Here is a 13,725-nt window from a genome sequence, read left to right as displayed (position 1 = left end):
CAAGATTTCTTTTTAATACATCAGGCAACATCATTTGTGCTACCGTTGGGGGTGTTATTCTGATCTCTGTCTTGATGATGGCAGTATGCTACAGGAAATCCAGAAGAACATCAAACGATAAACTACAGGTTTACACCAACAGAGCACACACCAGAAATTCAAATGAAAGCGAGGTATGAATTAGAAAATGGAAAACACCCTGACACCTGTCAAGAAGCAGGAATATAAAAGAAGTTATAAAAAAATAAAACTTTCTGGGTAGAATTACAGAATTATATTGAAAAGTAAATCATGAGAGTTATACAATCCCAACGATGTACCAAAACCACTTTCATGTCCTTCTCTTAAATATAATGACAAAACAGGAGGTGGTTGTCTGAGATTTTCAGGCACTGGGAAATGGGAGAAATGGTTTGTCTGGCAGATAAGCATAGCCGTAGGGCACTTGCTAACATTTTTACATCTCAGTTTACTTCTAGTAGAGCCTCCTTAACTCCTCAAGTATTCATTAAATGGCCAGTCGACAAAACTAAAAAAAAAAAAAATAAAAATCATGTCAAAGAAATTGTCTGGCTGACGGCTCCCTTAAAAATGCACCTTGTTTTTGTTTGTTTGAGGGTTTTTTTGTCTTTGATGGATTAAATTTGACTAAATTTTATTGATAGCCTATACCCCATGCTTTCTGTCTTTCAGTTAAACTAAGCAGAGTAAAGCCAACTGGCTGCCCATAAACTTTCATATTTCACCAACCTATACACTTGAGTGCAAAATTATTAGGCAAGTTGTATTTTTGAGGAATAATTTTATTATTGAACAAGAACCATGTTCTCAATGAACCCAAAAACTATTAATATCAAAGCTGAAATTTTTTGAAGTAATTTTTAGTTTGCTTTTAGTTTTTGCTATTTTATGGGGATAGTGTGCAGGTGATAGGCTGTGCATAATTATTAGGCAACTGAACAAAAACAAATATATACCCATTTCAATTATTTATTTTACCAGTGAAACCAATATAACATCTACCACATTCAAAACCCAAACAAAGTGACATTCAAAACAAAATAGAAAAACAAATCAACCAATATAACCTTTCTTTGCAATTTTCAAAAGCCTGCCATCCATGGATTCTGTCAGTGTTTGATCTGTTCACCATCAACATTTTGACAAGCAGCAATTTACAGCCCCCAGACACTGTTAGAGATTGTACTGTTTTTCATTTGTAAATTTTACATTTGATGATGGACCACAGGTTCTCAATGGGGTGCAGATAAGGTTCAAGGAGGCCATGTCATTAGTTTTCTTCTTTTATAAATTTCTGATACGCTTCTACATTGCGTGTGATGGAGCAAATCCCTGCATGAAAATCATGTTTTCTTGAAGGATGCAGAGTTCTTCCTGTACCACTTTTGAAGAAGGTGTAAGATGAAAAAACTGGCATAAAGGACTGGGAGTTGAGCAAGACTCCATCCTCAATACATCAGGCAACAAGCTCATCTTTGATGATACCAGCCCAAACCAGTACTCCACCTCCACCTTGCTGTCTCTGAGTGGGACTGGCTCTCTGCCCTTTACCAATCCAGACGGGAACATCCATCTGGCCCATCACAGGTTCACTCTCATTTCATCAGTCCATGAAACCTTAGAAAATCAGTCTTGAGATATTTATGGCCCAGTCTTGGAAACACCCTGACACCTGTCTTGTTCAGTAAAAGAAGTTATAAAAAATAAAACTTTCAGCCTAAATCAGAATTACCTTGGCCATGTCTCTGAGTATTGCACACCTTGTGAGTTATTGGGCCCAGTGATGTTGCAGCACTGAAATGTGGCCAAACTTAAATATAATGGCAAAACAGCAGCTGGTTGTCTGAGATTTTCAGTTCATGGGCAGTGGGAGAAATGGTTTGTCTGGTTTTACCAGATAAGCATAGCTTAGGACCCTGTTGACTATTTTGAATGAAAGTTTGATTGTTCGATGATCACGCTTCTTAACTCCTGCAAGTTTCATTAAATGGCCCTCTGCAAAGATATCTCACTATTTTTGACTTTTCTGATCATGTCAAAATAAATTGTTTGACCTGATTTTGCCAAAGGAAAATGCAAGTTGCCTAATAATTATGCACACCTTTTGTTTGTCTTTGATGGATTAGACCACACCCCTTTTATTGATATGCCTAATATGCTTAATTGGTTTCTGGCTTTCGAGTTAAGCTAAGCAGTAAGACAACAGCCAAGGATGATGTGGACAAAATATTCTTTCTAATAATTCTGCACTCCCTATAAGTATATTTAGGTTTCATATACAGGGGCTCATTGTCAGAGCTCCTTCTAAGTAAAAGTCTTGTAAAAGCATTTTACGATTGGACAGACCAGACATGTTGGTGAAGTTAATATTCTCTCCCTCAATTGGTACCCAGGCATCATACCAACATATCGGTGTCTTACCAGGAGAGCTATGGAGTGAGGCTGGGCACCTTTGCTTAGGCTGCTGGCCATGTTAAATAGACCCAAAAATGGTAGAAGATTTATGTTCCAGTGTGCTTACTATAATCTAATCTAATAATCCATCTAATAATCTGTGTGTGTCTTTCATACTGCATCATTAAAAACATTGGATTTTTATATACAATCTCAACACTTTTTTGTCACTTTTTGATAGGTCAGTTTTGGGTACAATGACACTGACAAGAGAACAAACAACTGTAGCAAGCTGTCTGCAAGTTCTTCTGTCTCTACTTATCAACAAAGATCAGCTCTACAAACATTTAAACCCATATAAACCAAATGCAGCATACTCACTGCTGTCTATAAAGCCATTTATTTCTCCAGCCCTCTGGCAGGTTCAGGATATTTACCCATAAAGGGCTCAAATGAATAATAATAACTGGCATCTACATTAATCTCTTGCCATCTTTAATATATGAAAGAACATGTGATTGTACTTGCAGAAAACACACATCTAAATTTAAAATGTGCAAAAATACAGAGACTGAATCTCCCTGTGTCTCCAGAGCCCCACATGAATCCAGTGAAGAAAAGCCCAGATCACCTCTTTTTTGTTTAAGATTTATCAGGAAGTTAAGTTATAATCTGTACTTTTTTGTGGACATTTGGAGAAAAATACATTTTCCAATTATGAGCAACACTTGTTTTCATTATAATATGCCTATACACTGAATTAAAAGTTATTGTTTCCACTCCATGTCTGCTGTGCTCTGTGTAAAATAAACTTGTGTTGCATTTAAAGACCATAAGCTTATCCATATAAGGTTAACAAAGTGTGAAGTACCACAACAGGTTGTGTTTTTCCAGTTTGTGAGAATGTGTGAAAATAAAAGTGACTTTATACCTTCACTAATGCAGTCTGGTTATAGTATGCTAAACACTTGGATCTAGTGCCCCCTTGTGGCCATTTCAATAGAGACACTTTGGGAAACGGCACAAGGATGGTGATCATTTCTTGGGGAACTTTTGGCATGTTCTGTGCACACTGAACGAGTTATGCAGGTTAGTATCACAAGTGCACAAACACTAAATGCACGAACTCCATAGTAAATTATAATCAGGTTATTGCTCAAACACATTTCAATGAATTTTGTCTGTTTCAGAAAGTCGAAACAGAACAGAAGTCAAGAAAGAAATGTTTATCAGTCCATTCAATGGGCGCTATTAGCAGTGATCAGCCCCATAGATATGAGCCAGTAGGGGCCTTCTGATAATGTCCATTGAATGGATTTATAACATTCGAAGTGGAGGAAATGAATGACACTTTGTTATAAAACTATTTTAAAAGTCAATTTGTATATCGTGCTTTAGGCATTATTTTTCACTGCACAGATGAAGCTAATGACGATTGATTCAATGAATGATCACTGTGCGGAAAATGCAGATGTTTCATCTTGTCAGAATGTGGTGGGACGGCAGAACTTTAAAGCAGATACTGTTAAAGAGATTGATACTAACGACACGTGCATATATGCAGCCATGTGCTGGACACTGGAATTTTTTCGTCTTTGCATCTTACATCTCATAAAGGAAACTACTTACTTTGGAGCGCTTTTTCATATTTCTATATTTGATGTCTGAACCTTTAGATATTATATTGTAAAAGACCACATGAGCCATTAGAAACAACAGCATAGAAACATCCCACACAGTGCCTGACTGCTGTGAGTTTCTTTAAATAAAATTCTAAATAATGCCACAGTAAATGCTAAGGAGGGTACTTCTTATGATTCAGTCTTTGGACTCTTCCGGTGACAGCCTAAAAAAATATGACCTTAGAACACATTTTAAACAGCTACAAGCCTTTTCACCCATTTAATTTATAGTTGTCTGTCACTTGCTGTCACATCCCTGTGCTTATTAAAAGCAACAAAAAGTAAATAGAAAAGGGAAGTGGCATTTACATCCAGTTGTATCCAGACAATATAATGAATGATGATGGCTTATGAAGTGTAAAACTTTTTTCTTATTGTGTTATAAGCAAACATACAAATCAATGATTGCTTTCTATGGTAACAGCAAAATACATTTCTGTTTCATCATTTAGTCAATAAAATAATTTTAGTATGCTCTGTAACATCCAAAGTATTTGTACATATGTGGGCGTCCGCTGAAATGTGTTGGGTAATCAGGATCACTCTGAGTCACTTTCACTGAGAGGTGTGAGGAGGTCAGTTGTAAAAGTCAGAGAAAACCAGTGACAGTTTATAGTTGCAACATAGCAACTCTGCTCAAACAAGAAGTCAGTGAGAGATATTTTTACAACTCTACTGCAAACAAAAGCCTAAACAACAACCTTTGTGAAGAGTACTGAACCACAAAGATTCATATCAATGATCTTTATCATCACTGTTCTTCTGTTTCTGTCACCTACTTTTTAACTAGCAGTCACATATTTAATGCAAACATGTAGCCGGTCAGCGTATGAACCCAAAAATTGAGACACCACCTATAAACACTCAAAACAGACATTCATGCTTCCTCCACAGAGTAACACTGTGTGTGGCAGTTAAATGAGGTTGAGGGTCATGAAGCGTGCTGTGTATGTATTGAAAGAGGTCACTGGATCGGCTCATGACCTGCTCTTGTTTATTAATAAATATGTTTCATTTGCAGATGCGTACAGTGGTGCTATAAGCCTTTAACTTTGTAACTCCAAATGCAGAGTCTGTAGCAACCACTTAAAATAAAAAAAAAAAACTACAGAGCTGGCACTTTTTCCAGCATTTCTTTCATCTCCTGTCTTTTATATGGTAAGTGAAGTCCTAAATTTATACATGAATTCGTTTAAATGTCCAAGTAGATGCCTTCTTCTAATAATATGATTGGCTTTTGCAGTAGCATTGACTGAGCGAGCCATAATCAACAACAGGGCAGATCTGAGAAATGCAAACAAAAGAGATGTATGAATCAGATACTGCTATCAAAGGCAGTGATCAGGGTGATCTCTAATCACTGTGAATAAAATAAAGCATAAAACATATTCGAGGTTGAATTTGCTGGAGCAAAGTGAGAGTAAGTCATTAGAAGTTGTACCAGCTGTGTTGATGTTATGGATTTTGTGTTGTGTCAGACAACATGCCGTTAGACGGTTTGGTTTAGATTTGTCTGGAATAAATCAGAGCTGATCGCAAAGATATAAGAGATTTGTGTACATTTTATGGAAATTCCTCGACAAGTGGATTCTCCAGGTATTAAAAACCTTATCTAAAATCTTCATCACACTAAGGGTGTATGCTAAATTTTACTGTGGTTATTTCTAATTTATCCCTGTAGCTGCCTGTGTTTCTGTAACTCAAATTTATTTTGCATTTGAATACAAAAAGCGTGTTCACATAAGGTTAACCAGGTCTGAAATACCCCTTCATATGGTTAACTCCTCTGGTTACGGTCAGGGGAAGAGGGAAGTTCAGTAGATGAAGTTTAGTTACTGTAGTATGCTGTGGTGCATTTATGTTTACCTTCATGACCATACTTGTGAATATTGTGGTTGTCACAGAACAGGGGTTGTATTTGCAGTTGGTGAGACCTTATGAAAATGTGAGTAATCTCATGTCTTTACAGATACTCTGTCCTCCTATAACATGTTAGATAATTTTTGTCCCTCCCAGGGGTCATATATTAATAAAGACACTGCGAGGGTCAGCACTGATATAAACAATATTTTACTGTAAAATGGCAAAACGTTTTTTTTAAAAAAAAAATAACACCACACTGATCTGTAATTTACAATGAAGAGCAAAAGGGCAGTTTCAACATTTCTTGCCTGGGTTTTGTTACAGAGGCCATGTTTACTGGAGAAGCAGATGGATAGTGATAAATTAAAGAACTGGACACAAGCCAAAAGACAGCTTAAAGTGAATAAAAGACCAAGAGTGGCAGGACAAACTAAACTGTCTGTGTTTTATACCTTTAATCTTTTGCAAAGAAATAATCTTTAACTACTTTTTATTCTTTTTCCCATTTTTAACCATCTTCAGATGAATTACTTTGTCATGGCCTCAACAGTAAAATGATAAATGTTTCACTCTCTTGTGTGAAGTGAAAATGAATAATATATGAAAACAAACAAATACTTACAGGTCTTAGAAAGTGTTCACACAGTTTAAACATTGTTTTTATGTTGTTCACAGAACAAGCTATATATTGAACGTCCTTTTTGTACACATCCAATCAACATCCTGGGTAATCAAGAGTCTTGTTTGGGGCCTTCTATCAATTTTTTTGAAATAGTGTTGACCATGCATTTTTGCATTCGTAATTCCATCAATTTTGATAAGATCGCCAACACCACTGGCTGAAATGCAGCCCCAAACAATGACAAAGCCTCCACCGCATTTTACAGATGGGTATACAACACTGGAACCAAACTTTTCAAATTTTGGTTCGTCACATATTTTCATTCCAGGTGTTGTTATTTGGCATACCTCAGTTGTTTTTCCTGTTTGTCTTCCTTAAGAATGACGTTTTGACACCCACCCTTCTGCTGAGACCATTTATCTTGAAGCTTCAACAAGGCCACGTGTATCTCACGGCTCCTATCTCAAAGTGTTTTAACCATTTAATTACAGGGTGTTCATATATTACTTATTTGTCATATATGTTCTTGCCTAATTTCAGGCAGTACTTCTATTTCTATTCAGCCAATCTTGTTATCCAATGACTCAGCATTATTATGCAGCGTTGACCTGCCTAACACTAAGACTAGGATCCCTAGGGGGTGACTGAATACACCCCTGTTAACCAACCCTACTTTTCTTAGCCTGCTCAAGCTCCAGCTGAAAGATTTCTTAGATATCAACACCAATGAAGACACTGACCCACAGGTCTTATGGGAGACTACAAAATGTTTTATTCATGGTTTTTGCATCTCATTCTCCTCTATGCTGGCAAAAACAAAAGTTGCTCAGGTCTCTAATTTAGAAAATCAAATAGAATTATTACAGAATTTACAAAAAAAAAAAAAAATTGTCAGACGATCAGTCTATACTCCCCACATCACTGAAAGATGAATACAATGGAGTAACCTTATCTAAAGCAGAGTTCATCTTTCATAGAACCAGACAGAAGTGCTATTTTCAATCAGAGCGTCCTTGTCATCTGTTGGTACTTGTGCTTAAAGAATGTGAAACAAGGACACACATCCCAGTAATAAAAGCTGCAGATGGTAAAATTGCAACAAACCCCCAATCAATACCACTACCACATTTATATTGTTTTTTGAAAATCTGTATAAATCAGAGATCAATTTCAAGGAGTCTGTTTGTAAGAGTTTTGACAGTTTGGAACTACCCCAAATCTCACAAGCAGATCAGGACAAACTGGAGGCCCCATTAACTCTGGATGAGCTGCATAGAGTGCTGAAAGGTCTACATAAAGGCAAAATCTTGGTTTAGATGGCTTTAGGATATGATAGGCTCACTTACGCTCGACTCTTAATTTTGCAGTCCAGAATGGGTCTTTCCATACAGATGAGAAAAAAGCACTTATTACTCTTCTCTTAAAAAAGGGAAAGGATCCTCTTGAGTGATCTAGTTTCAGACCAATATCCCTACACTGATAAAAGCTATTTTGGAGAGAGGTATATATAATCTATGCAAATCATGTAAGATTTACTCTATTATTGCACTCAGCCAAGGAATTATACAGTAATGGGTTAATTATATCCTTTTCCTAAGAGTAACGACATTACATTAAAAAATGCAGTAAAATATACCCCCAAACCGTGAGTCTTATGTTCCTAATTGCGCATGCGCCAGACCGCGCTTTTGACTGAGCGGGACAGCAAGCAAATTCTGGGTCCTTTCTTCAGCTTCCATCAAACCCGATCGAACCACAGAAGTGAAGGTAAGCTATTTACATAGGGTGAATGATATATAATAGCGCATGCAAATTGTAATTTTTCAAGTAATGAGCTATTACACTTTACTTGTATTGCTTAGGTCTGTGTAATGCACCATTACTTGAAATAAAACCTTGAATCTGTTGCTGTCTGTTAACCGTCTAGACAACTGTCGGTAAGTTGCAATGAAATGTGTTTGTGGTGCGCTTTTATCAGTCAGCATGCATGACCAGTCCCGGACTGGTAATCGGAACAATGAGGTCGTGTCCAAATTCATGGGCTGAATCCTCCTGAGGGCCCGGCCTTTGCGAGCTATGTGACCGGGTCCTCAGAAGGTCGGGTAGGCCGGATGTAAACCTACGTTTAACCTGAGTAGCGAAAGACAGCGGTGATCTGAAAATGATGTGCGGGGTTGTGCGTTCTCGGCGGCTCTAGTGACACTCGAGCTCTCGGCTAGCTATCGAGCTTGTGGGTAACAGACGTCTCCGAAAATGTCGAAGCACTTGTGCAAATATGCGATATTTTGATAAACTGAGCAGATATTTGAAATTTACACACCCACATTCTCGCCTGAAAATATGTTAAAAGTTTATTATGTGACCCAGAAAGAATAATAAGAGTAATTTTAAAACGTAGTAGCGGCCGCCATTGCCGGAAACTGGAGTTTGGCTGGGCCGCGCTATGAATTCTGGGATATGGTGGGCCACGAAGGACACACCCGACACATCTTTCAAATTCGGGGAAAATGAGGACGCATTGGTCAGATTTCGGCGCGTCGGTGTGACGTAATCGGTCTACAAATACGTTGGGAGGATGCAGCCCATGAATTTGGACACCCCCAATAATTGCAAACTACTTTCCTTCCTTGATGGAAAAGAAAATGGACGTCAGACGATCTTTATTATTATTATTTTTTTGAGAAATGAGAGCGGCAATCATTAAGTTGTGGTGGCTCTGCTTCTGGGTCAACACATAAAGCAGGTAAACAAACTTAAATCCTGTATGTCTTTGAAATTCTATGAACACTGGGCAGATCATTCCCAACAGCCGTGTTTTAAAACTCTTAAAAAACAGCTGTTGCATCCGTCTGCGTCTCCCCATTGATCTTCACTGTACCTCGTCATCCCGGAGAGCTCAATGAAAGCTTTCTCCCAGCTGTAACTGGCGGTTTTGTTTTAGCAGCACCAGAACTTTCTGAAAAGCTCTGAAGCATGCTTGGTTGTATTTAAAATGTGATAGATACCGCTTTGCTCCCGTATCTGCTTCATAATCCGCTCAGCTGTTCGCACTGCGGGGAAACACTGGGACACAGCAGCATCATGAACTCCAGCTATAGGGAGATTTTTCAGCAGCAAAACAAATAAAGCCAACGTGAAACGATCAGTAAAAACAAAGACTGCTCTGAGAGTTTGAATTATTAACTGTATTTATTGATGTGTGGTTAAAGAGTATCATACGTTCAGTAAGTAGGGGCAGGTCCCGCCTTCCTCACCTCTGATTGGATAGAAAGTCTCTCCTACTTACTGATGATTAAGATACTCGCTCACGGGGTGGGACAAGTATGTCTGAGAGAGGGAGGGCGTCTCATGAGACCATCAGTGTTGCCAACGGTCTCTGACAGAAAGTAGCTGAAGTGCCCCAGGGTGTCACACCAAAATAAAAGCAGGGGGTAAAGCTCTCAGCCTGAAATGTTTTCCCAGTCCAGGCCTGTGCATGACTGTCTGACTGCTTGTTATAAGTTAAAAAATTTGTCAATGCTAGCTTTTTCTAAAATATTGAAATGGCAGATGTTAAAAATAAAACAAAGTACTACTGTATCCCACTAGTACGTGTGAAAATACCCACTGTTGCTGCACCTAAGATTTTTTTGAATTGTGGGATCAAGTAAAATATTTTGAATATATTTTATATTATATTGGGTAGTGTTAGAACGTCAGTGCTTAATAATTGTTTTCATAATCATATGTCCCCAATTATTCAGCGGGTCACATATAGAAACCTGGTTATTTTAAACACCTTGGGTCCAAATTAATTTTGAATATTATATGTCTGGGCTATAATTTGGAGAAATACGGCATGTTCTGTGAAGCATATTACATCTATGAATATGATCTATGAAGCTAATTCCATGACGCATGAATATTAATCTATGCAATTGCAATGCCTTCATTTTAGTGAGGTAATTACACAATCTGTAATTTCTGCATAACAGACCCGTGTTAAGTATAACATACAGACAGACTTCTCAGATAAGAGGAGCAAAGAAAAACTGAAGAAGAATATTCCCCTTATGTTTAATTTCTACCTTCATTAAAGAGACTCGGGTTGATAAAAACTTGTAACCAGGTACATGTCTGAAAATTTATTTTGTGTAATGTATTTTCTTATTTTTGTTGCATGAAAAATCTGTGTATGTGGACACTCACTATTTGCCTCTTTTTCAGGTCCTCACGTGTGTCCTTTACACGCAGAGGCTTGCTGATCGACGACACTGTTACCAGTTCTAGGGCTGACGCACCCACCCACGCCCCCACCCCGGTGTATCCTTTACAGGTATGCAAGTTTCTAAATGAAATAAATCACATTGACCTTGAAAATGTGGTTAATCTTAACCAAAGTCCTCAGTTATGTGAAAATGAATTGGAAATGCAAGTTGTGCAACTTCACAACCACAAAAAGATTAGACCTGCTGAAACACATCAGGCTAATACATGGGCATTTTGGTCGAGTCCACTCCATACCCTGCCTTCATGCAGATTGCCCTTGCACTGTCAAGCCATGGGGTGCATTAAGGACACATTTGTCAAGGCATCATTCACAGTCATCCCAGCCAGGCAACATCCTTTCGTTCACATGCATTGTCTGTAATTCATGCTCTTTTGACAATGAGAGGCAGTTTTTGAACACCTGTGCCATGTGTTTTTGAGGATTGTGATTATCTTTTGCAGCGTATGCGTGCCAAAGGAGGAGCTGCTGGTTCCAAGATGAGACCTTTGCTGGACACTTTGAAAGATGTATGTTATTTGACTTTTTCACAAATATGTAATTATGGAGGGCTGCAGTGGGTAGCAAGAAGGTCCTGGGTTCAAATCCTGGCCCAGGGTCTTTATGCATGGAGTTTGCATGTTCTCCTGTGCATGTGTGGGTTCCCCGGTACTCAGGCTTCCTCCCACAGTCAGAAAACATGACTGTTAGGTCAATTGGTCTCTCTAAATTGTCCTTAGGTTTGAGTGTGTGCGTGCATGGTTGTTTATCCTGTCTGTCTCTGTTTCCTTGTGATTGACTGTCCAGGGTGTACCCAGGCTCTCACCTGTTGAAAGCAGAAGAGAGGCATCAGCCATGTTTTTGTTTTTAAAGTAATTCAGTCTTAATGTATGTAAATCACTCGACTTAGTCTTTTCACTAAATTGTATCTCCCTACAGACACAGAGCATTGAGAAGAAAAGGGATCTTCTTATCTGCTACCTCGGGAAAGACAAGAAGATCTTTTCATGACTGCCAGGTATGTCATATTGATAACAGATTACTTATTAACTCAAGGGATCCTAATGTTCTTCTCTCCTGTCCTCTCCTATCCCTGTTCTCCCCTTCTCCATTCATCTTCTGTCCGCTCTCCTTTTAGATAAACTGAAATATATTGAAAAGCATCTTAAATAAAATAAAACATGTGTATGCTTTTATTTATTTCTTTTAACACGTAGGAATGTGAGGATTACACAGACAATATGATGAAGGTGATCGTGATCCACAACATCATGGCTGAGGAGGATCCATCAGATGTGTTCATTGTGATTGAGGGAAACCAAGTGATGGAGGGATGTGGAAGCCGAACAAAGGCATGTGTACAACTGATGGGACTGATATATGCCCTCAACCTCGAATATCCGAAGGAGCTGAAGAACACATTTGACACTTTTCAAAAACTGTTTTTGGAACTTGACTGGGCGAAACCACTGAACAAGGTCCACGGCCTCAAAAATAAGCTTATGCAATGCACACACATTTCCCCTCTTGTTCCCAGAGGATCTTTTGTCCAGACATAGCTTGATGGAGCTGTAATTTTTCTTCTGACAGCAACCACAGAAACTATTGAATGTTGGTGTTAGTGTTCTGTTCTATTTATACATATGTTTGATATCGTACATGCACAGAAACAACCTTGTAGAGTTTCTGTGCTTTTGGCTTTAAAATGGACTAAGTGGCCTTTGAAAGTGTTGTCTGCATTAGCTGTTGTGTTGCACTTTATTCTGTGTTTTTATGGAATAAAAACATTGAGATGATGAACCATTTGAATATCTTTTTTGGGGGGGTACGTTTTACCTTATATGAATAGGTAATGTTTATCAACTGATAATAATTAAATTTTATTAGTAATTATCAGGTATTACCAACTAGCAAACAAGAGATAATTTTACCTAATTTCAATGAGTAAGTAGCTGTTGAATGTATACATAAATATGGGGTAAATTTTACCCAATTTAATTAAGTATTTCATAGCTTTTTATTGAAGCTATTTTATACACAATATATTGAACTAAACCAACCACAAAAAAGGCTATGCAAATTGTTACCTCAGATTTATTGGGTAAATTCTATAGATGAGTTTTTACAGTGTACTCACAACTGATCTCAAAGTATTTGCCAAGTCTCTCACATTGCACTTGGAAAGAAGTTATTCAGGTTTTATTTAATGCAGACCAGACAGGATTCATCCGAGGGAGGCTCGCATCTGATAACGTAAGAAGGCTGTTGCATATCATAGATGCCACAGATGGCTATCATAATCCATGTGCAATATTCTTACATGACGCGGAGAAAGCCTTTGACAGGCTAGAGTGGGAATATCTGTGGACAGTATTAAAACACTTTGGGTTAAAGCAGAAGATTGTTGCAATGATTAAGACAGACCACTCACCCTTTGCAAGTGTCCTAACAGGGGACCTGATTTCTCCCCCGTTTACATTCAGTGTTGTTACATCCCCACAAATGAGGTCTAAGGGAAGGTGTGGGGAGCGGTAACAAACAGGACTGGAAAAGAATGAAAAGGAAACCAAACAGAGGTGTTTAGCATATATTAAAGTTTTATTACAAATAATCTTAACACAAAGAGACAGCAACACCGCTTTATCAATAAGACTAAAAAAGAAAAAGGTCACAACAACAAAGAAAAGAACAAACAAACAGACAACAAAGCAAGGTGCACTTCCGAGGGCCCACAGGCCCACCCTGTGGCTAGCAGCAGCAAGCTCTACTGCTGTTGAGGCCCACAAGCCCACACTACTCACTTGAATCAGTTACTCTCCCCACTGCTCCCACAAACTCCACACCACAGGCAGGACAATATGCTGCAAAATGTGTAGGCTGCTGGGGGATTCCCATGC

At 38.3% G+C, this 13,725-nt stretch overlaps 1 long non-coding RNA gene across 1 annotated transcript; it reads left to right on the top strand.

The window, feature by feature from the left end:
* Nucleotides 1-8,269: 8,269 nt before the first annotated feature.
* Nucleotides 8,270-11,808, top strand: LOC120440768. The gene is made up of 4 exons (XR_005613497.1): nt 8,270-8,349; nt 10,789-10,897; nt 11,293-11,358; nt 11,768-11,808. It is a non-coding gene; the product is annotated as an uncharacterized LOC120440768 (long non-coding RNA).
* The last annotated feature ends 1,917 nt before the right edge of the window (nt 11,809-13,725 follow it).

Source organism: Oreochromis aureus, linkage group 6, assembly GCF_013358895.1.
Source record: "Oreochromis aureus strain Israel breed Guangdong linkage group 6, ZZ_aureus, whole genome shotgun sequence".
Taxonomy (NCBI): domain Eukaryota; kingdom Metazoa; phylum Chordata; class Actinopteri; order Cichliformes; family Cichlidae; genus Oreochromis; species Oreochromis aureus.
Note: the sequence above shows the minus strand (reverse complement) of the source record. Positions and strands in the feature narration are given on the sequence as shown.